The 24,559-nt window shown below is 37.9% G+C and overlaps 1 long non-coding RNA gene across 3 annotated transcripts; it reads right to left on the bottom strand.

The window, feature by feature from the left end:
* Positions 1-1,495: 1,495 nt before the first annotated feature.
* LOC141512667 (uncharacterized) lies at positions 1,496-21,826 on the bottom strand. Of its 3 annotated transcripts, none has more exons than XR_012475566.1 (5): positions 21,454-21,826; positions 19,233-19,347; positions 18,892-18,961; positions 15,531-16,406; positions 1,496-4,649 (listed from the first exon to the last, which is right to left on the bottom strand). It is a non-coding gene; the product is annotated as an uncharacterized LOC141512667 (long non-coding RNA). The 3 variants fall into 3 exon arrangements; XR_012475569.1 differs by having other exon boundaries at positions 19,233-19,336; XR_012475567.1 differs by lacking the exons at positions 1,496-4,649; positions 15,531-16,406 and adding an exon at positions 18,127-18,427.
* Between the last annotated feature and the right edge of the window lie 2,733 nt (positions 21,827-24,559).

Genomic DNA, 24,559 nt, shown 5'->3' with positions numbered 1-24,559 from the left:
CCACAATTCCCAAGTCTCCCTCCTCCTCCCCAACACCTTTCCCTCTATGCCACAAAATCCCAGCATAGACAATGAATAAGTAGGTGACCATCAGCCAGATTTTTATTATCAGACTTAGTTTCTTTTTCTGCAAAATGATCTCGGTAATAAGTACTTACCACTAAACCTCACAGATAAGGTCAACCCAGGTTCCAGTTTCCCTGTGGGTCTGTGTCCACTTGAAGCCATACTCTCAAGCCCCCACTAATTTTATTACGGAGCCAGAAGATACAATTAGTTCAAAGCAATTTAAAGATATTGCATAACAAAAAATACCAATAAAATATTTTTTACCCAAATCTGGAACACATTTTCTCAGAAATATATGCAACCTGAGGAGAAAGAATAAAAGTTCTTTTGCTCTTCCATTCAGAAGAATGGAAGGAGGAAAGGTGAGAAAAACTAAACTAAGCCTCCAGAGCAAGGTTGGCATCTCTTGACTAGACATGTAGGGACCACATTTTTCTTGTTGCAATGGGAAAAACAGATATTTGGAGTCATAGGTCTTGAGTTCAAATATTGACTCTGCCCCTTATTAATTGAGTAAACTCAGTCACTGGCTCTCTGGTCCTCAGCTACTCAACTGTAAAATGACCTAGATAACTGCAAAGATCCTTTCCTGCTCTAAGTCAATGATCCTCCAAACCCACCATCTAAAGTATTGCTAAGTTTATAGGATTATAAAAACATTCATTATTATAATTCTCTCTAGTAATTTTTTTCAAGATTTACAGTAGGGAATAGAGAAGCCCAGGTATTTGCTCATCTGCTCTTCCTTTCCACCTCCAGACAAATCACTTCCAGTATCCTTTAGTGTAGTTCCTTTTCTCTAAAGCAGGAATTCGGGTAACTTCAATTCTTCCAAAATCACTATTCCATTCTGAAAAGACACTGGGATGAGACTGGAGGAAAGGTGTCACGTAAATATCAATTTGTGAGAAATATGAATTCTGTGATCACAGAATTTTTAAAAATAATACAGGGCAGAGCCCTTAAAACATTGAATATTTCTTGCAAATTAATAGAAATTTTACTTAAAGTCCATATTCATGTATGGAGAAAATGAGATATTCTGCACTGTAGACAGGTCTTCTGAGATAATGCTACTATATAATATCTGCATGAGGTTCCTAGTGGAGAAATAAATAGTAACAGGAGAGAAATTTGAAGGACAGCACCCAATGGGAAGTCATGCCTTCACAGATGGAAGAAACATAGCAGTCTTGTAATGTCCCTACCAAATGAGATAAGCAAGATTCAGAGGGTAGAACTCAGAACTTGGAGGACGGGTGCATGGTGCTGTTGATCTAAAGAAGAAACATTTCCAACTTCATTTGCAATCTCACACTTCTGCTGTGCAGAACTGGGTACTGTGAAGAATAAATCTGAGACATTTTATTTTATTTTATTTTTAAAGAAAGAGTTTATTTATTTTGTTTTACAATTTTTCCCCCATTCTTGCTTCCTTCCTCCCACCCTCCACAGAAGGCATTCTGTTAGTGTTTACATTGGTTCCATGTTATACATTGATCTCAGTTGAATGTGATGATAGAGAAATCATATCCTTAAGGAAGAAAAATAAAATATGAGATAGTAAAATTACATAATAATATAATGCTTTTTTTCTCTAATTTGATGGTAATAGTCTTTGGTCTTTGTTCAAAGTCCATAATTCTTTCTCTGGATACAGATGGTATTCTCCATTGCAAATAGCTCAAGATTGTTCCTGCTTGTTGCACTGAAGGGATGAGCAAATCCATCAGGGTTGATCATCACCCCCATGTTGCTGTTAGGGTGTACAGTGTTTTTCTGGTTCTGCTCATCTTAATCAGCATTAGTTCATGCAAATCTTTCCAGGCTTCCCTGAATTCCCATCCCTTCTGGTTTCTAATAGAACAATAGTGTTCCATCACATACATATACCACAGTTTGTTAAGCCATTCCCCAATTGAAGGACATTTACTTGATTTCCAATTCTTTGCCACCACAAACAGGGCTACTATGCATATTTTTGTACAAGTGATGTTTTTACCCTTTTTTATCATCTTTCAGGGTATAGACCCAGTAGTGGTATTGCTGGATCAAAGGGTATGCACATTTTTGTTGCCCTTTGGGTATAATCCCAAACTGCTCTCCAGAAAGATTGGATGAGTTTATAGCTTCAACAACAATGCATTAGTGCCCCAGATTTCCCACATCCCTTCCAACATTGATCATTGTCCTTTCTGGTCATATTGGCCAGTCTGAGAGGTTTGAGGTAGTATTTCAATCTGAGACATTTTAATCATCTGGTTTGACATTGTATCATTCTCTTTAATTTTCTCACCTGAAGTCACCAGGGACTAACCATTTATTTATTCTAACTTGTAGTTTGAGAAAATGTCCCCTTTACCAAGGACCCAACAAAGTTTTTCCAACCTTTGCTTGACCATAGATCTCTAGGGAGAGAATGACCCTCTGGTCAGGACACAAAGCAGCCTGTTCTACTGCTCAGCTTCCTAGTCGCCAAGAGTTTCTTATTTATGTAAAGCCTATTTTTTTTCCTTTTGGAAAATCCATGAGGTTGGTGGGAATCAGTTCAGTGAGCTTCCCACAAGTCTTCTTTCCCCCTCCAGTCTACACCTCCCTGGGTCCTTCTACCAATTTTCAAATGATATGATCTCAAGTCCCTAGGCCATCTTGGATGGTCTCTTTTGAACTCTCTCCAGCTTTTCATTGCCCTTTCTAAACCAAGGTGCCCAGAAGTGAAGACAGAACTCCAATTGTGGTCTGACCAAGAAGACAGAGATACATACTTCTGGGCACTGTGCCTCCATTTACAGTCTTAAATCAACTTATGGTTTATTTTTATTTCTGACATATCACCGTTGGCCCAAATTTCTCTTCCAATCCACTCAGCCCCCATTCCCAACTCTTTTTTTTTGGATACACATCTGTCTAGCTATGTCACTCCAAATTGTATTTGTAAAAATGATCTTTGAATTCAAGTGTAAGATTATAGTTATCCCTATTAAATAGCAAGAGAGCAAGCATTTATTAAGAACCATAGGATTAGAAATACAAAGACAAGAATAAAACCTTTTTTGCCTCAAAGCACCTACACTATAGGAAAAACAATATGTGGTCAAGGTCAAGTGTGGGCCCTTGTGTACACATAGTGTATATGCAAGGTCATTTCTGTGATGAGTCATTAGTAATCAGTGAAGAAGGAAGTATGAGAGAAGAGAATCCATGGAGGAAGTGCTCCTTGAGTTGAACTTTGAAGGCCATTGGATGTGAGGCTTTGAAGAGCTGGGGATGAGGAGATAACCCATGCCAAATGATGGAAGTGGGTGGTGAAACACTGCAGGTGACTAAGGTTAGATCATTTTGTAACTTGAACCAGAATGAAATAGGATTGGGAGATAGTGAACACAATAAATAAAAATACAGTAGATTCAGAAAATGTTGCTGTGTGGTTTTCGAAGTCAGTGTACTGCCCCCAATGTGGTATAAAAAGCCCTGTTTCTATTTACATTCTGTACCACTGGACTTGATAGTTCAGATTTTCAGATAATTGGTCTGGAAAGACAGGCTAATGAAGTACTTTCAAAGCTCCACAGGGAAAGTACTTGCTATTTTCTTCTGGAGGTAATGGGAAGTTATCGAAGCTTCTTCAGATGGTCAGAACTGCAGTTTGGCCACTGTATGGAGGCTAGATTGGAGAGCAGGTAGAGCAATGGAGGAGGTCATTGCAAAAGTCCAGATGGGGGTGATGACGTTCTGAACTTAGTTGATGGGGAAAGTAATGTGAGTTGAGAGGAGATGAACATAAACAAGGAATGTTAGATTAGGCTTGTATAGAGCATGCTCTCATGTTCCATCTTTACAAGGAGGAGCCCTGCTCATGTAGCTGTAGTAGGTACAAACATGTGGAGAGGTAAATAAGTGATAATGTTAATTCAATTCTTTTGTTTTATTATGCTTCTGTTAATTTGGTTAAATATTTGTTTTAGGCATGCATTTGAAGCTTGAATAATTGAGGATTGCATATTGCTCAAAGCAAGGGTATTACCAATGAATCAAATGACTGATTGACATCTATCTATCTGTCTGTCTGTCTGTCTATCTATCTATCTAATTGCATTTAGCAATTTGTGGGTATCTGTTTGGATCAAGGCCACCCCATCCCCCATCCCCCCAGGCTGTATTCTTCCCAATTGTTAGGAGCCAATCACTAGAGCCCTGCTTCCATTTAGTCATTTCACATTGGTTACTTTTACAAAGGAATATTTACTTTAAAGCTATAGCATGAACAAATGTACAACATTCTCCCCAATAATTTCCAGAGCATAATCTCCCTGATTCAATCTTTGTCTCTGAGTGGGGGTGGGATTGGGTTTAGGCTCACACGCAAATTCTGCATAGCATTGATCCCATCAAGTTCATGTCAAAAATTAGTATTATTGCCAGTTTCTTCTTGGCTGGAGTTCCAAGGGTCATTTCAGATGATTGCTTCATAATCCTTAAAGAATCAAGATTGGGATGTCTGCATTCCTGGACTTTGGATTCCTGTGGCTTGTGCTGTAATCTTTGAAATTCCTTCCAGTGAGAAACTCTATATCCCTCACCTAGAATGGAAAAGAGTAAATTAAAAGGCCAAGGTGACATTTCTCAGGGAGTATATGATGTTGTAGGTGGGTATGTGGAGGCCCTATGGTCCTTTGCCTTATCATATGGTATCAATTGGATTGTGTAAAAGAAGTCAATTCCTTTTCAAGTTTTGAATACAGTAAATAGAAGTGGGTCAGAACTTTTTTTTTTTGAGGTAATCAGAGGGAAGTAACTTGCCCCAGGGTTGCACTGCAGTAAATGTCTGAGTTTGGATTTGAATTCAGGTCCTCCTGATTCCAGGGTTAATACTTTATCATATCCTTTAAAAGATAGATCCAGTTATGCATCTAGTGTAAAAATGTTCCTCTAAGCATGTGGCAGCCAACTGGAACCATTATAAAATATCCACATGTGATTTAGTTATCACAGTTCTCTTGGAAGTGGTCCCTACACATCCTTCACCTGTAAATGGAGTCTGTATATGTGCTAGGCCTCCCCCCCACTCCATTTACAGAGGTAAAGGTAAGATGATTTGAACAGAGAAAGAGATAAACATGCATGCGTGCACACACACACAGACAGACACAGAGACAGAGAGACAGAAACAGAGAGAAAAAGACAGAGATAGAGAGGGACTGACAGAAAGGGTAAATAAGAAAGGAGGTATTTAAGTTGAATATTAGAGGAAAATAAGAAATCTGAGAGTTAGAGGAAAGGTGAAAGTACCTTCCAGGAATGGAGAATTGCCTATGCAAAAAAATAATTGGGAATCAATTTTCCCAACCAAAAGTTGGGAAGATGGGGTGAAGGAATCAGAGGAGGTTTTGCTTATGGAAGGGAAAACTCAAAGGACATAAACATTGCCTTCAAATATTTGAAGGATTGTCTTGAGAAAGGTGGGTTGGTCTGGCTCTGCTTGGGTTCAGAATGTGGGACTAGGACCAAAGGGTGTTAATTATAGAGAAGTGCATTTTGGGACAATGTAAGGAATTATTCCCAAGGATTAGTGTAGTCTATGAAATGTAGGATGGGCTATGTTATGAGTTCCCTATCACTGGAAGGACTTCAAGAGAGGCCAGATGACCAATCCTCAGGACTATTATAGAGGACATGAATATTTCTGGCAATGGTTAACAAGGTGCTACATTGGATCTGGAGGTAGGAAGACTTAAGTTCAAAACTGTCCTTGGATAATTTTTCTTAGTTATGAAATGGAGATAAGAACAATTGCCTTAGGGTGGAGATCAAAAGAAATATTTATAAAGCCTTTAGCACAGATTTGGCCCAAAGTAGGTCCTTTACTGTTTGTTTCCCCTTATATCCTAGATTTCAGAATTCCCTTTCAACTATGAAATTTTCTGAGTTTGCCTAGAGCCATGGCAAAGTCATATAGGTGCATAGGAGGTAATTGCTAAATTTTGAGTGTATTTACACGGCAATCACTAAAATGAGGACTTCATTGTTTTCTTGATTTCTAGGCTTAAGAAAGTGATGTAGTAATAATGGAGCTTAAACTTAAAAGTGTGTCATATGTACATTTTTTTCCTTCAGAGAGATAGTGGTGGAATATTTACCAGCATATTTCAGGCTCCACCCCACTCACATCAATGAAAAAATCTTTATTTAATCATTTGATCAATCAGAATAAACCCATGATCAAGGCCTGGGCATCTCCTTGAAGCAGTCAAAAACATATCAACTAGGTGCTAAAGGAAGTCTGTTCTCATTGTGCAATGGCCTTGGTCTTCTAAGCTTTTACAAAATGAGTGAGGTAGTTTAGAATCCAGGAAAATTGAAGGTCTGACAGCTTAACTATTCAGGTTAAATCTGGAGAGGGGATTGATTGATGGGGAAGGAGGCTCAGATCTCAGCCTGGACCTCAATCTCCTTCCTTTCTTTTACCAAGGGAGGGTTTTGTAAATTTTGTAAAATTTGGAGATTTCAGACTCCCCAATTTGCTCTGGAATAACTAACAAAGAGTCTCATAGAAAATCTACCTCAAAACTGAGAAGAACATAATGAAGACTTCTGGAAACTGCATGTTACTCCCTTTGCCATTTGTGCTAATACCTGACTCTTTTCCCTCTGGAAAGTATATGTACTTGTGGAAGAGCATATTATACTTAGGAAATGTTTTGTAACAAATGTTCTTATACCACTCTAGTAAATTTTTTGTTGTTTTGCTGTTCAGTTGCTGTTCCAACTCTTCATGGCCCCATTTGGGGTTTTCTTGGCAAAGATATTAGAATGGCTTGCCATTTCCTTTTCCAGGTCATTTTATTTTTATTTTTATTTTTAATAGTTTTTTTTTTACTTTTCCCATTACATACTGTAAAACTTCAGCACTCATTTTTACAAGATTTGAGTTTCAAATTTTTCTTCCTGTCTCCCCTCATGCTGGTAAATGTTTCACCACTATCTCTTTGAATAAAAAAAGTATATATAGCATACTTTTAAGCTTAAGTTCCATTATTACTACTACATCTCTTTCTTAAGCCTAGAAATTAATAAGCCTAATAAATCAAGTCCTCATTTGTAGTGATTGCCATGTAAATACACTCAAAATTTAGCAATTACCTTCTAAGCACCTATATGACTTTGCCATGCCCGTAGGCAAACTCAGAAAATATGGTTTATTCATGTGTCTAGCTCATTTTACAGGTAGGAAGACTGAGGCAAACCCTTGCCCAGGGTCATACAACTGGTCATTGTTTGCGATTCAAACTAAGGAAGAGGAATCTCCCTAACTCCAGGATATATCTATTGTACCATCTAGCTGCCCCTATAAGAATTAGCTAGTGTTAAGTATTTAAATAGAACAGGGTTACTAGTCATGGGGGGAGGAGGGGAACAGTCAGTAGGGGCTGAATTGATGGTGGTCGAGTAGATACTTTGACCTCCCTTCCCACCAAACCACCCTAAAACTTGAGGTGTGAGATGTAACCAGGTTGGCTTTGGAGGAGAGAGCCATTGTGTACGGTATACAAGCAGAAGAGAATTCAGTTGCGTATGATCAGATCATAGAACATGGTTGGGACTGAAGTCTAAAAATCTTGGAACAGTAGAGAGGGACCAGGGTGTAAAGAACTTGGTTTGATCCTGGAGGCTACTGGAGTTAAGTCAGCCAGTTTATTCACATTTAGTTCTATGCTTTCCATGTAGGATATTGTTAGATCTTTGTTGTTCCTCAAAATAACAAATGGAAGCTCTACTCCCACTTCTGTCAGCCTCCTGTGGGAATAAGTGATGAAACAGTAGTGTAGTCACATGGTAAGTATAAAGGCATCTTATTAGTGTCATTCTTATTCTTGGCAGAATCTGTATAGAGTAACTTTGATTACTTTGGCCCTTGCTGCCTAAAAGCAAAGGTCTGGTATATTTCTACCTCTTCTCCAGGGGTTTTTTGGTATTCTTGGGGGAAAGGGGAGTTTCTCTGTGCCTTCCATTCACCCAAACCCTCATTAAGTGGGTTTCCTCGAGTTTTACGGATCTAAGCACCCCAGTTCCATTTAAGCTTTTATGAATCAGATTACCTTCTATAGAAGAGTATTAATTTTAAAAGTATAGCTGGAACAAATATATGATTATTCCCCCCCCCCCCAAATCTCTCCTTCTCTGGGGGTGGAGGGAGTGGGAGAAATGGAAGGTGGTTGGGAGATTCATTTCAAAGTCCAAAGGTCACCTTGGGCTTGTAGCTTGGGACCTTGAGTCTTTAAGGATTTCCTATTGAGATGGTTGCTACTATACTATCTGAAATCCTAGGTTCCAAGATACTCAAGCTTCAGTTTCCCTGGTTGGGTCCTCTACCTCCCACACCTTTTGTGTTCCCCAGAAAAGCATCAACAACACAGACCCAAACATTTCTCAGGAAGGGAAACTTAGCCCTCTGGACCTTCTCAGCTTATACTTCATAGTGCTCCTTTGTGAGTGAACCAATAGCATCTTTGGATTCTAAAATTCACTGGAGAACCAGCAGATGGCATGAGTGACTCGCCCAGTGTCACCCAACTAGTGATTATCAGATAGAATTTTATCTTCTATGTGGCACTATCTACTCTGTAGAACTATTAATTATTGTTGTTATGTATCCTTGGAGTCTAATGCTTTTGTACACTGTAGCCAATTAAATTTTTTTTAAATTGAATTAGTAAGAAGAGGTAGAACTCAGAGAAAAAGTTTGTAATTGTCATGTAATACAGTAGATATAATGGTAGGAAAAGCATTGATTCTGGAGCCAGAAGACTTGGATTCAAATCTCAACTCTTAAATCACAACCTCTCTGGGCCTCAGTTTCTTTTTCAGTAAAATGATGAGCTTGGTTGAGATGACTCTAAGTCATAGTTCAACTCCAGATTCTATGATTCTATGCTATCGTCACATCATGTGATTGACTGATAATACGCTCTTTCCATTTTGATGAAATAAAAATGATGATCTGTAAGTATTTGGAAAAGGTCAATGTTGGGTTAGCTCATTTTCTTAAAGAAATATTTGTTTGCACTAGAGGTATCAGTAAAAGTATTTACAAAAGATGAGAAAAAGAAATTTCCTTAATAACTGATCAACAACTTTGTTTTATATAAGTAAATCATTAGACTCAAATTTTCTCAGGAGATACTTTAGGGTTCACTGACACCAAACATATCTGTCATCTTATTCCACAAACCTTCAGGAGGTAGTTTGCGTGTGAAACAGTGTCTGACATCATTGTAATTTGTGTGCTGACCTTACCAGACAGCATTTCTCCCTTAGAAGAATTTATGGATGGTGCCAGAATCAATCTGAATTATAACTGGATTGTTTTTATTCCAATTTGTTCCTAGGGATAAATCCAAGACATGTTTTTGATCAGGGACATTTATCCTGATTGACTCTAAGAATAAGACTAACTCTCATACTTGGGCTCAAAGATCAGCAAAGTGATTGATTGAATCAAATATAGTGAAAGATACAGGCCTTATGAATTGGTCATGTAATTGTCCTCCAAAGAAGGTGTCATGAGGTTCTTTAGAGATAATATATTTTTCCCTGAAATTTCCTTGAAATAGTTGGGTTCATATATAGGTAGATCAATCAGTCAGTCAATAAATATTTATGAAACTCTATGCTAAGTGGTGTGTGTGTGTGTGTGTGTGTGTGTGTGTGTGTGTGTGTGTGTGTAGCTATGAATGTTGGAAGGTGACACATGAATTGTTGTTAGACCCCCAAACATGCAGAAAGAGGAGAACAGTGAGCTACTTCTGGGTCCTGCTTTCTTAGACAAACTAAATAATGCAATATTTTCCAAGTTACCAGGTCAGGATCATTAATGACTCAGCAAAGATTCAGGTGGTTCATTTTACTCCAATTCTCCTGAACCTCCATGAGATATTAGAGGATCTAAGCCAGTTGCTGGGTCAAGGACAATTTAAAACATAAATAAATTCAAACCTTCAAATTAATAGTCCTTGGATCAAAGGGTTTTGCATAGATCTTGAGTTAGAAAAGACCTCAGGGATGATCTAGTCCTCCCCTCTCATTTTACATTGAGCAAACTAAGGAACACATCTCATAGGCAGAAAACATCAGAGATGAGATCTGAACCCTAGTTCTTCAACTCTAAATCCAGAAGTCTGGATATAAGTTCAGAAATTGCCTAAGAATTGACTGAACCATTAAAGGATCATCAGTTTAGACCTGGAAGAAAACTTGGAGTTTGTTTAGTCAAACTTAATTACTTTAAAGATGAGAAAACTAAGTTTTAAAAAAAATAAAGTGACTTGCTCACGATCATCCAGATAGTATGAAGCATGAGATTTAAAGTATGAAGAGGAGATTTATACCCAGGTTTATGGACACACTATATTTTTAATAATTCAACAGGTAAAAAGGATAAGGTTGAGATTATCCATCAGTGATTGGATGCAGAAGTTTGCTTCCCAGTTTCTTGGAATTGTGGAAAGAATTTGTTTTTTTCCCAATATAAAACTTCTTTGAAGTTTTTTGTAAACACCAAAGTAGAGTAGAGAGTTAATTTGAACAACACTGTGAAGGGCTTATTCCAAGCCAAATGGGAAACCTAGCAGAAAATTGGAATTGATTCAAGCAGCATATTGAGAAACTTTTAAGTAAAGTTGGATTGTTGAGAAAACAGGCTAGGTGACCTTTCCTTGCAGGGCCAAGATGTGTCCATCCAAAGAGTACAAAGCTCTAAGAAGGATGGGGGTGGGGGGGTGGGGAGAAGGGGGAGGATTTGGCAGCAATCACTGTATTAGAGGAAGCCAAGGAAGAAAGCTTTAAAGAATGAGCAAAAACTCTTTTTTTCCCTAAATAACTACTCCAAGGTCAATGTGAACTCATTGATATTTATATAAGTGATCAAAGGTGAATGCAATTTTTTTTCCCATGACATGACTCATTAAAATAGAATGAACTTTGGGTGGAGGGGGAGCTACTTTAGACAATGATTAAGTTGGTCATTTACTATTTGAGGCAGCAGATTTGATTTTGTCAAGTGATACTAGCCAGAATGGAGTCCAAGAATGATGGAAAAATCACCAGAGCATGTCCATGTAAAAGGAAAAGAGGAACAGGTTGTTTCCTCTAAAAAGTTTAAAAGGAAATTCTCCAGTCAAGCAGATGTGATCTGAATGTTGTCAAATAGCAATTGTTTGTGAGTAGGTGTGTGCTTCCGAGGAGCAGGAGGAAGTGACTAGCAGTGGTGGGAGGTGAGAATAATAGACAAAGCTAGGCTTATGGTAAACAGGAGACAGAATCTGGAAGAGGAAAAAAACTTCAGTAATATTTGAAAGGAGAGTCGGAGAGAGAGAGACAATGGAGACAGAGAAAGACAATTGAGACAGAGAGACAGAGAGAGAGAGAGAGGAAGATGCTCAGCAAGATCTTGAGCAATAATTATGAAAACAAGATGAGAAATATTAAGCATGAAAGTTCACTTTGAGAACCAAGGTTGTTTCATATGGCATGTGAACAGAATTGTTAGGAAATGCAAATCAAAAACTGTTCAAAAACCTTGTAAACATGAAAGGAAATGTCAACAGATATTGAATAGAGCAGACAAAAGGGAAAAGATGAAGGAAATTGGAATCTGATGTCAAGGAATGTAAGTTTAGGGAAAGCAGGGAACTGGAAATACAGAATAAAAAGTTATTTGCACAGGACAGTTGGGAGGCACAATGGATAGAGTCCCCCCCAGCCTTGGAGTCAGGAGGGCCTGAGTTCAAATTCGACCTCAGACACATTTAATATTTACTTAGCTGTGTAATCTTGGGCAAGTCACTTAACTCCATTGCCTTGCAAAAATCTAAAGAAAGAAAAAAGTTACCTGTTCCATCCTACCCTACTCTAGTTTTACCAAGTGAAATTCCAGAATAGTTTGCATGACCCTACTAATTATGTTATTTACTCGTCCTAGCCCCAAAATCAGCCTGCCCCAGGAAGGTCAGAGTTGAAGAAGAGACAAAATAGTTTTTTTTTTTTTTAAAAACCCACCAATAGTCAAATCAACCACCAGAATTCCTTTGACCTGGGTCATCTGTTGAGCTGTCAAATCTCATACTATGTCCAGAAACCTAGGTTTGAGTAGAGCCTCTGACACCTACTTACTCTATGATCATGGGTGAGTCATTTAACCTATCTCAGACTCAATCTGCTCATCTTTCAGGTCTGGGTAATAGTATATATATTCCATGAGACATTGTGTTATAGTGAAATTGGATACAGGAAGGTCTTGAGTTACTGTCTTTTACTAGTTTACTGGTTATTTGGCCAGGGGCAAATCAATTAACCTCTTAATTCCTCAGGTGATTGCCTAGGATTTATCTACTAAGTCAGAGATGAATATACTCTACATTGGTGAAGAGAGCTATGTGCATTCATGAAATCTCAGATTCTTTGTATTACAATACCTGTATCATAGGGGAAGTGTGAAGATCAAATGAAAAGCATGTGTAGAGTGCTTTGCAAACCTTAAAATGATATATAGATATAAGCTATTATTAAAATAATGGTGGGACTGACCTCCAAGGTCTAGTTCTATTTTTTAGAGTATGCATATTTTCTGTCTATTGCCAATTCATGCAGTGTCTTGGTAAGCGTGCTTTTGTAATTGCATGATGGAGGAGTTCTTTTGATCTCCACTGCAGAGTGGTGCAAGTATTCTCCAACTGTTTCCTTTTATCACTGCATGATGACAAAAAATCTTTTAATTGGACTGCTGAGTTAAAACTTAAGTTGAGAACAGAAAAACGTTTTCTCTTTTCCTTGACAGTTTTCAAAGAGAACTTCTGTTAGCTTCTGGCTTGGGGAGCTACTCTTTCCTTTGTCTTGCCTTTTCCGTAGCTGAAGTACGGTGTCTCAGTTTTTTTTTTTCTGTCCCTATTGTGTTTCATCTTTCCTGGTCTTAGGTGCATGAGAATTAGAGACATAGTGGGCATGAAGAGATATGGTGGGAGGAATGTTTTGTTTCAACTACTTTGTTTGAATCCACTCATCCCAGGGAGCAGATATAAAGAAAGAAAATTGTGCACCCCTTCTGGGGTGGGTGGGGTAAGAGATATTTTTGTAGTTTGGTACTTGCTATTCCTTCCTAGTAAATATTTCTCTCTAATAGTTAATTTATATTATTGAGTTGGTTAATATTGGAGAGATTGTAAGTGGTCAATTGCTATTGGGGGAATATGGCAGATGGAAACTCATGAATACCAGCTATTGTTAACTAAATGGTTGTTCTATTCTTTAGAGCATGCACAATATTTTCTATATTTTAATAGTATTACACAACTCTAATTCACTCAGAGTTACCCCTCCCCCAGAACTTTGAGAGGGAAGAAGTTAGCTATCCTCTGGGGACCTGACTTTCTGTCTGAGTAGACTTGGAGAAAAGGAGCGTGTAGTGCTTGGGTTAATGTTTTTCACCTTACTTTTCCAACAGAGTTCAAATAGAAATGATTCTAGGATGAGTCATACTATTATTATCTTTATGTTTAATATTCTATGGACTATATAATGCAGGTAGACAAGGTAGCTGCTTTTTGCAATCAAATTAAGACTATTAGGATGGAAGTTTATTGTGTATAGGCTCAGGAAAGCATCTTCCACCCCATCCCAGTAACAAGATGAAAGGGAATGAGATATACCTTCTTTGAATCTGCTTTGGTTTTTATTTCCTCTTCCAGCTCTCTTTGTTTTACAATCTTTTTGTTTTATGTAACTTGGAGAAGATAAGGGTGATAGTGATTTCTATACATTTCTCTTTCCCCATAGTAATTCATCATGGTGCTCACCTAGATTCTTTCATATTTTACTTGTCTCAGCTCATTCCCACTTCCCTCTACTGCTATTTAATTCTCATTACCTTACTTTCCAAGGAAGTACAACATCTAGATACAGAACTTTGGTATATTTGGTATAGTTGATTTTACTATTAATTCTATGGATTCAGTCCATAAAGAAGTCAGGTGAACTTGGAGTCATGAAGTCATAAAGACCCATATTCAAATTCTGTTATAGACATTTAATCTTTTTATGCCTTATCTGTAAAATGGAGATAATGAGATCCTCCAGCTCCAAATCTACTACTTTTTCCATGTTTTCTGTCATAGGCAAGAAAGCAACTCCAATTTTGGGCTATTGTAAAAGTTATTCCTTTGCTAGGGAGGGGATAGTTCTGAAGTACTTTGATCTGGCCAAATCACATATAGAATATAGTGTTCCACTCTTGGTACTATACACATACACACACACACACAATATATACACACAATGTATAGCACATACGTTGTAAGGTTTTCGTGGAGATCAAAGGAAATATAAAGCATTATACAAACCATAAAGTATAATTGAATGCTAGCTCTTACTATTATTCCCTCAGAGCTTTATAGAAGAATTAAACAAACAACCCCAAACAACCCCTAGATTCAATTTTGCTTTTCCGTGAAGTTAATCAATCAATATTTGTTGAGTTTTTGCTATATAAGGCCTCTGCTTCCCCTTGAAGTTTGTGTGTGATGTAGTGAGCAGATGACCAACAGATGACGGGGCAGAGCCACATGAATTCCACAGAGACAGAATTTGGTGTTGCAATAGAATGGAATAAATCTCAGGATTAATTTGGCCTTGATTCTTGATGGGTGTGATATTAGTTTCTGTGTGTATATGGCAATTTTCCATTAACAACATCAATTCTCATAAATGATTGTAACCCACATCACTTCTACAGAGCTCAGCAAGACTAAGTTTTATTTTCCTCTCTGTTAACTATCTCTCATGATAGGATCAGAGGTCTAGACTCTGGGAGTCCTCAAAGCCCATCTAATCCAACCTACTCATTTTTAGATGAGAAAACAAGGAAGTGAGATGACTTGCCCAAGGTCACCCAGGCAAGCATCAGAGGTAGGATTCAAACCTAGGTCTTCCAGCTCCAGATTTAATACTTTTCCCATTGCCAAGAAAGTGAATCTAATTTTGGGCTACATTAAGTTACTTCCTTTAATAGGGAGGGAATAATTCTGATCAAATCATATATAGAATATATCATTGTAATCCCGACATTCTATTTTAGGGTAACCCATGACCCAAGACCAGCAAGATCTGTGAGCTTACACAGATCAAATCCCATTCTTTGGATTTGACCCTGAAGTGGTCTTCAGAGGCCACCCACTTCAACACCCTTATTTTATAGATAAGGTAAGTATAGGAGTTACTCTGGGAGGACTAGCGCCTCAAGTGTGAGGGCTTTGCAGAGCCCTTTGAAGGGCTGCTCATCCATCAGTGTCTACCTTTCATTTGACTCTCATCTGTGACTCCAAAAAACTATAGCATGTGTAGTGGCCACACTGAAGGAAAACCATCTTGGCAGATGAGTTAAACCAGGTTGAAGGTAACCAAATGGCTCAAACCTGTTGGTGAGTTAGCGAGATGTCTACTCCATGTATATGATGATGTCCAATGGCAGAATGAGAAGATGAAAACAATTTGTCCCAATGGCCATGAAGTTGGTTGAAGCAGGTAATTTAGAGTACTTAGAGCTTGGTCAGACACAAAGATGCCAAAGTCATCCACTCCATTTTGAGCCATCACCTGTAACTCTGACTTTAATCTTGCCACTGGAATTTGATGATTCTGGAAGAGAAACTGAGGTTGACTCTGCCTCACTTGAATTCTGCCTAACAGTTCACACCCAAGTCAAACCATTACCCTAAGATGTCATGAATTTTCTTCAAAAATGAAGGATGAATAATATATAGAAGATAGATAAGGAAAGGTGATTTGGTGGGTTGAGTACCTTGTCTAAGTTTGACTAAGAAGCAATAGGCAGAACTAGTATATCTGACTCCAAATCTAGGTTTCTTTCCATTTGAACCAGGTGCTTTCCCTTTCTACTTTATAAATTCTTCTACCTCTCAGCCTTCTTTCTCTCTTTTATATTCCTGATATATACATACTTGATTGTGAACATCCTGCACTCCCCACCCATTGATATAACTTCTTTGGCAGAGATATTTTTCTTTTCCCTGTAATACAGCACAATGTCTTTTCCATAGCACACAATACTTTGGAGTCATCTATACTGGGTTCAAATCTTGCCTTTGATGCTTACTGCTCGTGTGATTTTGGAAAAGTCACTTAGATGCTTTTAGCCTCAGATTCTTCATCTCTAAAATGAGGGGCCTGGATTAGATGGCTTCTTCCAGTTGCAGATCCTATAATGTACTTGCCAATGAGACACTCCATGTAGCCACTTGAGGCCGCCCTTGCTCCATTGGTATCAGCCACTAAATTAAACATGGATATTATAGATGCTTTAGTTTCTCCTTCTACAGAGATTAGATCAAGAGACTCCTGTCAGGCAGATCTAATCAGTAGAGGGTCTCAGATTTAGGTTAAAGTTTTAAAAAAAAGCTAAAAAAGACAATGTATATTATGGGGGGAAATGGTTTTATCACAGCTTCCTTTAACATTTATATTTTATAGCATTAAGGTTAGTCTTTTTTTTTGCTCCTCCCATTGTTTTTCCTGTTAATATTAATGTAAATAATAAAAAGAGACCACTAGTTCCTAACAAATTCAATAGGAAGTTAGATTATAGTTGAAATATACATACTAGGATTAGAGGAAAATCAATGCTTTTCATCATTTGTAGTTAGTGGTATTACTCAGGCAATTTAAGAAAGGGAGATTTTCATCGGGTGTCTCCACACCTCCTCACATGTAAAATAGTGCTTTTCTCCTGATATATTCATATAATTATTGAAAGAAAAATCATCAACTTTGAATTCTAGTCTCAGGTATCCACCACTGTCACGCTGCAGTTTGGCGTAAATGCCTTCATTCTTTGAAATTTTAATCTTCTTATTTATCCTGCTGTTAATCAAATTTCAGACTAATGTCAAAACATGAATAAGGTGATTTGAGAATTGTATCTGACAGGAATCGTGCTGCAGTTATGCAAAGTCGTACTAGAATTTATGTAACGGGAACTTAACTAGAATCAAGTGTTAATTAAGTATGGAGTTTTGGGAAACATGCACTAAAATTATTATTTCTATATCTTAAGGACAAATGAACCTTCCATATTTTCCAACTTGCAGAACTTTACTGAAAGAAAGGTTTTACAAGGACTGAGAGGTCCCTTCTGACTCTAAACCCTATAAAAATGTATGTAAAGTTCTTTGCAAAAGTTTTCATGGTATAATAGAAACTCAGTCGCTTATCTGCAAAATGACTGTATTGTGCGACATGACTTTTAAGTCCTTTCTAGATCCAAATCTATGCTCTATGATCCTAAGATAGATCATAGATCTAGGTCAATATAAGCAAAAAAGTGATAATTTTGTTGTATCTTTGTCCATGTTCATTTCTTTTTCTTGTTTTATTGCTATAGCTAGCATATCTAATATATTGAATAGCAAGGATAATAATGGACAAACTTGCTTGATCCCTGATCTTAATGAAAAAGCTTCTTACAAAAAAAGCTTCTTACATCTCCATTACAGAAAATGCTGTTTTTTGGTAAGATCATGAATCTAAGAGGCAGAAGATCTGGATTTGAGTACTAGCCTTGTGGCATATGAACTAGAATGCCAGATCCGAAATTAGGGCTATCCGACGATCAACTCTTTATAGCTGTGTGGTTGGATCTGGTCAGATCACTTAACCTTTCTTGGACTCAGTTTCTTCCATTATGTAATGGAAGAAACTGAGTGTGTGTGTGTGTGTGTGTGTGTGTGTATATATATATACACTATATACTATACAATAGTAGCACCTTCCACAGTTTCTGTGAGGATCAAATGAGATAATAGTAGTAAAGTATTTCACAAACCTTAAAGCAGCACATAAATGATGAATATCAAATATCAATGTAAATATCATCATCATTTAAATTATTCATATTATTATATATGATCATATAATATATTAAATTTCAATAAAATTATTATAGAATCATAAAATTATTAATTACATTAAATTTTATTATTTATTACATGGGATGATGTTTGTCTTCATTCTCAAAGAAGATCATGACATTAGGGAAGTATTGTCATGACAAGCACATGAACTGGATTTGAGTGAGGGGGTTCTGTGCTAAATCACCAACCTCACTTTCTCCTCCAGAGTTATCTGGGTCCAGTGGCCAGATATGAATCAGGACAACTAGAGATGGTTCTGGATGTGAGGCAATCAGGGTTAAGTGACTTGCCCAAGGTCACACAGATAGGAAGTGGCAAGTGTCTGATTCTGGATTCGAACTCCCATCCTCCTGATTCCAAGGTCAGTGGATCCTCTGCACCACCTAGTTGTCCCACATGGGAGTAAAATATAATACATGAAGCAAAATTTAATTATTTATAAAATGGTCATAGTAATGATTCACCTTAATTTAGCATGTGAGTGATTGCTTCATCTTCTTATCATATTATCTGTGAGCTAGACTCATGAATATTTTTATCCAGATTTTACATAGGAGGATCATCCCAGGAAAAGGTCTGATAATTTAAATGAATCACTTAGGAACAAAGAGCTAGTCAATGTTGGAGATAGGATTTGAATCCCATTCTTTTGAAAGTTGATGTTCTTTCTGTTTATTCATCAGCTCTCTGTACTTACCATTTTGGATTCTTAGGGAAATTAATTAGTTAATAGGAGGCAGCTTGGTATAGTAGATAGAATGGTGGACTTGGAGATAGGGAGACTTGGTTTAAATCCTGTGTACAAAACTTATTAGCTATATGATATTAGTCAAGTCATGTAACCTACCCGAGTTTCAGTTTCCTCTTCTGTAAAGTGGAGGTAATATTATCCATAGTGCTTGACACATGGCATCATTCTGATAATCAAATGAAATGGCTCATGTAAAGAGGTTTATAATCTTAAGGAGCTATAGGAAGGGGGGTTATTTTAAACTATGCTTATGTAAACTATGTATCTGTAAATGATAACATGCTGGGCAAAAGAGGCAGCCAATTTAAGGTTTTCATTTTTGTCATTGAAAGCTAACTATTAAAGAAAAGTAATTCTAATAGTAATTTTTTAAGGAAAGTTAGCATATTGGTTGGTGGCAAACAGATCAAGTTTCGTGTGCTGAGATGACTCCTTACCTTCAAGAACACTCAGCTGAATACTGCTCCCCAGGAACTTCATTTCCAGTGATTAATTCCAATAGAGGCAGCGAAGTTTACCTTGGAAGATGACTGATACAAATCTGTCAGGAGACTAGAGCAAATCTGACTAGATCTTTGGAGTAGTGTTTAGGTCATTGTCATCATTATCATTATTGCTACCACCATCATCATTATCAAGAAAGCATTTTGGATGGTGCTTTAAGGTCTGCAAAGTACTTTATAAATGCTATCTTTGATTCTCACAACAACAACCTGAAGAAATCAATGCTATTATCATCAATCCTTAGTTTATAGATGAGGAAACTGAGGCAGAGATTAAGTGATTTGCCCACTTTCACATAGCTAGTGTCAGAGGCTAGATTTGAACTCATTCCCGGGCTTGGGCTCTATTCACTGTGACACTTCAGTTAAAACAATAAAGAATCTCGTTGGTTGAGAAGAGATGCTGGCGGGGAGGCTGGTGGGAATGTGATGACTACCTTCCTACATGTGAGAGTTGTCAGAGGCATCAGGGATCATAGAAGAAGAGTAGGAAGGGGCTTCGGAGTCATATTATAGATTAGGAAACAGACTCAAAGCAGTAAAGAGCCTTATCCAAGGTCATACAGGCCATGTCAGGGGCAGAACTTGAACCCTGGTTCTTTGTCTCCAGAATATTATTTCCACCATACCACACTTGATACCAGAAGGAAAAATTAGGAGTAATGGTTGGGGTGGGGACAAAGGGACAAAGATTTCAGTTCTATATAAGGGAAAAACCTTCTAACAACTGGAACTGTTCATAAGAGAAATGAACTGCCTTGAGGGAAAGGTCAGATGCCCAGATGTCAGGGGAACTTCAGTGGAGAGGTTTGTTCAGGTACAGGGTAGATCAGGTGGCTTGCCCTCCCCTGCTCCAACTTAGGGATTCGGTGATTCTGAATGTTTGCATCCTACCATGGCAACATAAACACCAGAACCCAAAAAAACCCTCACACCTGTCAAGGTGGGTTAGCCCATGAGACACAAAGTGAAATACAGAAAACAAATTCTCTGGAAACCTTGAAACACCCCAGTGTCATCGGAAGGTCACTGACATGCTTAAAAAAGACAACCTGCGGGTTTGGTCACCAAGGTCTCCAGAGACTCCTATGTATTTTTAGAAGTCACTGAGTGCTTACTAAAGAGGTTTGACACTCACAGATCTGGAATTTGAAGTTACTTCACTCAGAACCCACATATACAAACTGTTTTTTTCTGTTGTTATGGCTGGGGGTTTTCCCCACCAGCTCTGGTCATTTCCCGATATTGAGATTGAAGTCAGCTTGGCCATGACCTTTCAATTCAGCATCACATTTTAGAATCTGGCATCAATAATCACAGTTTGAATGATATGCCAGAGGAAATTCTTTCATGATATGGTTAATGGATCATAGTAATAGACTCAAATGCCGATATCATGTTGCTTTAAATATTGCACACTTGCTTTGATCCTTTTATCAATTCATAGAGGCCAGAACATGTTTTGCACTCCTACAGTATTCCCAAAGCCTGATGACCTTAGGTGACATGTTGAATACTAAAATAGAGTAAATGGGAATAGAAGAGAAAAGAGTTTGAATTTGGAGAGAGAAGATCTGGTTCCAATGTTGTCTTTGCCTCTTATTAACTGGGTACCTTTATTTAAATTCTGCAAGGATTTGTACCTTTATTGATGTCAGATTCAAATCCTTCCATAGCTGAGCAGACAATCTTTGTGAGGAGACAGAATAATGTGAATTCCTTCAAGTCTTTCTTGAACCATTAGATTGAGAAACTTTGCAAACTTTAAAGAACTATATGAATGAAAGTTATCTTAATGCATGTAAAAAAGTCCACTGATAATACTCTAGAAAAAGGGCAGCCAATTTAAAGCTTTCTTTTCTGTTTTCAAAAGTTAATTATTAAAAAAAAAGGAATGACACTCTTAAGGAAAGTTGCTTTCAATGCAGTCATGTGTTGATCAGTGGTAATCCAGAAACAGCAGTTTCTGGTGAAAAGATAAATCAATATTTTTCTGCTCCAGAAACTTCATCTTCTTTCTATTTCCTCTTCAATCAAATACAGACTCCTCAACCTGGCATTCAAACCCCCCGATATAATTTCAATCTATAGTTCTAAAAGGATCACTCCTTCCTCCTTTACCTGCAGTCTAGTCCATCCAAAAAGATCTACTTACCTTCCATTTCCCACATTCCCTCTTGTGGTCAGTCTGGAACACACTCCTCCTCACATTAGAGCAGCTGCCTCCCAGAGTTGTTGTGAGGATCAAATGAGATAAAGTTTCTAAAGGGCTTAGCAGAGTGTCTGGTTCATAGAAGTTGCTTAATAAATAGTTGTCCTTGCTTCATGCTCAAAGGACAGCTCAGGAATGAGATCTTACAGAGATCTTACAGAATTCCCATTCATTAGTGTTCTCTTGTCATCTTTCCATTTCCCTAATCCTGTAATTACTTTTCTCTCTATTTTCTACATACATCTAGGAATATCTCCAGTCATCCCAATTCCTCTCTTGCCATTGAACCCATATGGCTCTGGAGGAGAAAGTGAGGCGGTGACTTAGCACAGTCCCTTCTCACTTAAATCCAGTTCATGTGCTTGTCATGGCATCACCTCCCTGATGTCATGGTCTTCTTCGAGAATGAAAGACAAACAACAGTCACCTATCTGTGTACATATTGCATCTACCCTAATAGAATGGCGACTCTTTGATGGCAGGGTCTATCTTATTTTTGTCTTTGTAGTTCCAGTACCTAACTCAGGACTTTACCTACAGATTGTTGACTTGAACTGAATGGGTTTCTGTGACAATAAATATCATCCCTGGGTGCTCTGAATTCCGGAAATGTATTTTTTTTTTACATCTAATTACAGTGATCCTTAGATGAATAACAAATTGCAATTGGCCCTTGTTCATTCCTTTCCTGCTTGGTGGGACGTGTCAGAGATGAATTTCATTGGTATACCTTGTGAGAACCAGAGTCCTTTCCTTAGAAGATGTGGCATCAGAGTATAGGTTCAGTAACTTTGCCACGGTCTCACTGCAGGTAAGTAATTCATAAGAGCTAAATTATAACTTAACCAGATCAAAAGTGCTTTTACTCCCTGTTACCTTTGAATGAAAACATAAGCTCCCCAAAGGGTTGGTCTGTTCCTAGGCAGCTCTAGTGAGATGGACCTGAGAGCCAGGAAGACCTAGGGTTAATATCTGCCTCTGATATGGACTGGATTCATGGGAAAGTCCATTTCTTTCCTTTTTCTAAGTCTCAGTTCCTCATCTGTAAAATAAGGGGATTGGCCTAAAGGGTCATTTTGGCTATGAATCTAAGATCCTATTGTTTCAAAAAATCATATTCATCTGAACAAAGGGATATGTGATATTTTTTTAAGGGGGTAAGAAGCTGTTTAAATAGTTGGTTTTTCTCCCCAGAAGGTTTTAAAACCACTTCCCTGAGTTCTTGGATTCCTTCCAAACACATTCTGATCTCCAGAAATCAAAAGGAAAAAAAAAGATGACTTGCTTCACATCACATTATTGGAATCTGAGATATGTCCAAAATCTGTGAATCACAGTTTGTGGAATCAATTATTTCCACTAGAAGATGGGCAACCAAGGTTATACTCCATGGAGCTTGCTGCCAGAATCAGGACTTGCCTAATTCCTGAACTTTCTGAGGACCGAGGGGGAACATTTTTGTAATTGGTCAGTCCCCTTGAGAGCATTGAAGACAGCATGGAATCATGGTGAATTTTTCTCTATATAATTTTAGTCAGCAGGGGCCATTCCAGAGTCCATAGCCTGCCCCAATGTAGGGCTGCCTCCAAGAATTTTGGATTCTGCCCCTGAACCATTCTAACTTCTGACAGGTAGCCCTTCTTTCACCTTATCTCAGGTAAGTGAGTCTCTTAAACATTCCTATGCAACAGTCTCACACTATGTCCGGAATGTGTCAACCATCCCCTACTCTCCAGCTTCACTTTATGTGCTGTCTTTTCCTATTAAAATGTCAATTCTTTAGTTTGTCTTATATTTGTATCTTCAGTGTAGGCAATAGCACCAACACATAGTAAGCACTTAATAGAGTCTCTCTGTCAATCTCTTTCTCTGTTCTCTCTCTTTCTCTTTCTTCCTTCTCTCTTTATCTCTCTCCATTTTTCTTTTTTTACCTCCCCTTTTTCCCCTCCCTCTCTCTCCCCTCCCCCTTCTCTTTCCCCCTTTGTCATATATATATATATACATATATATATATTCTTATTCAATTCTAAGCATAAGAAAAAAGAACTTCTTTTCCAAGGATTTGGGCTAATTCACTCTATTTTCTCCATTTGGATGAGAGAAACATGAATAATGAATACTTAGTGTGTTGAGAAACATCTTTAACAAATGGATCACTCCTCTGAAATTTAAAGAACTTAGCTGAAGTGGATATTTATAGAAAGACCAAGATTTTCAAAAATTATATAAATACACCCTTATTGAATTAGCAGAACCTGTAGGGTTTGCTCTTAACAAGCAGCTGTATCTCTAGAATTCCCTACACTGAGAATGATGTTTCATAATGGAGAGCTATATTTTTGAGGTTGGAGATGGCCTGTTTTCTATCAAAGCAAATGGCAAAAAGTTAGGCAGAGTTTCCAGCATGGTGTTAGTAAATAGCAACAGGACTTCCCAAGTACAAGGGCTGATCTGTCACTGCTTTCAGGCATTGTTTATGTCAGGTAACAGTATGAAGCTATATCTTATCAACTGGTATAACTGTTTGAGGTTTTTATTTATTTATAGTGACAGTGACATGGTTTACACTTGTACGTTTCCCCCAGAGTTTGATAACCTCATTTGTCATCTACTATAAGAAACTCAATTTACAGGGAAATATGGTAAATAGGAGCAGAATAGGAAAGAATCCTGGTTTTAGAGACAGAAGATCTGGTTTTCAATCCTTTCTCTGTTCTCTACACTCTGGGTACCCTTCAGCTAGTCACGTTACTTTTCAGGTCTCAGTTTTCTTATCTGTAAAATAAGGTGGTTATGGGGCAGCTAGGTGGCGTAGTGGATAAAGCACCAGCCTTGGAGTCAGGAGTACCTGGGTTCAAATCCGGTCTCAGACACTTAATAATTACCTAGCTGTGTGGCCTTGGGCAAGCCACTTAACCCCATTTGCCTTGCAAAAACCTAATAAAATAAAATAAAATAAGGTGGTTGGACTAGATAATCTCTGGAGTCTTTTCCAGCTCTCAAACTATAACCCTCAGGTTCTTTTGAAAGAAGGAGGACAATGAGAAAG

The sequence above is a fragment of the Macrotis lagotis genome, chromosome 2 (assembly GCF_037893015.1).
Source record: "Macrotis lagotis isolate mMagLag1 chromosome 2, bilby.v1.9.chrom.fasta, whole genome shotgun sequence".
NCBI lineage: Eukaryota > Metazoa > Chordata > Mammalia > Peramelemorphia > Peramelidae > Macrotis > Macrotis lagotis.
This window is presented reverse-complemented; position numbering and strand designations above follow the sequence as displayed.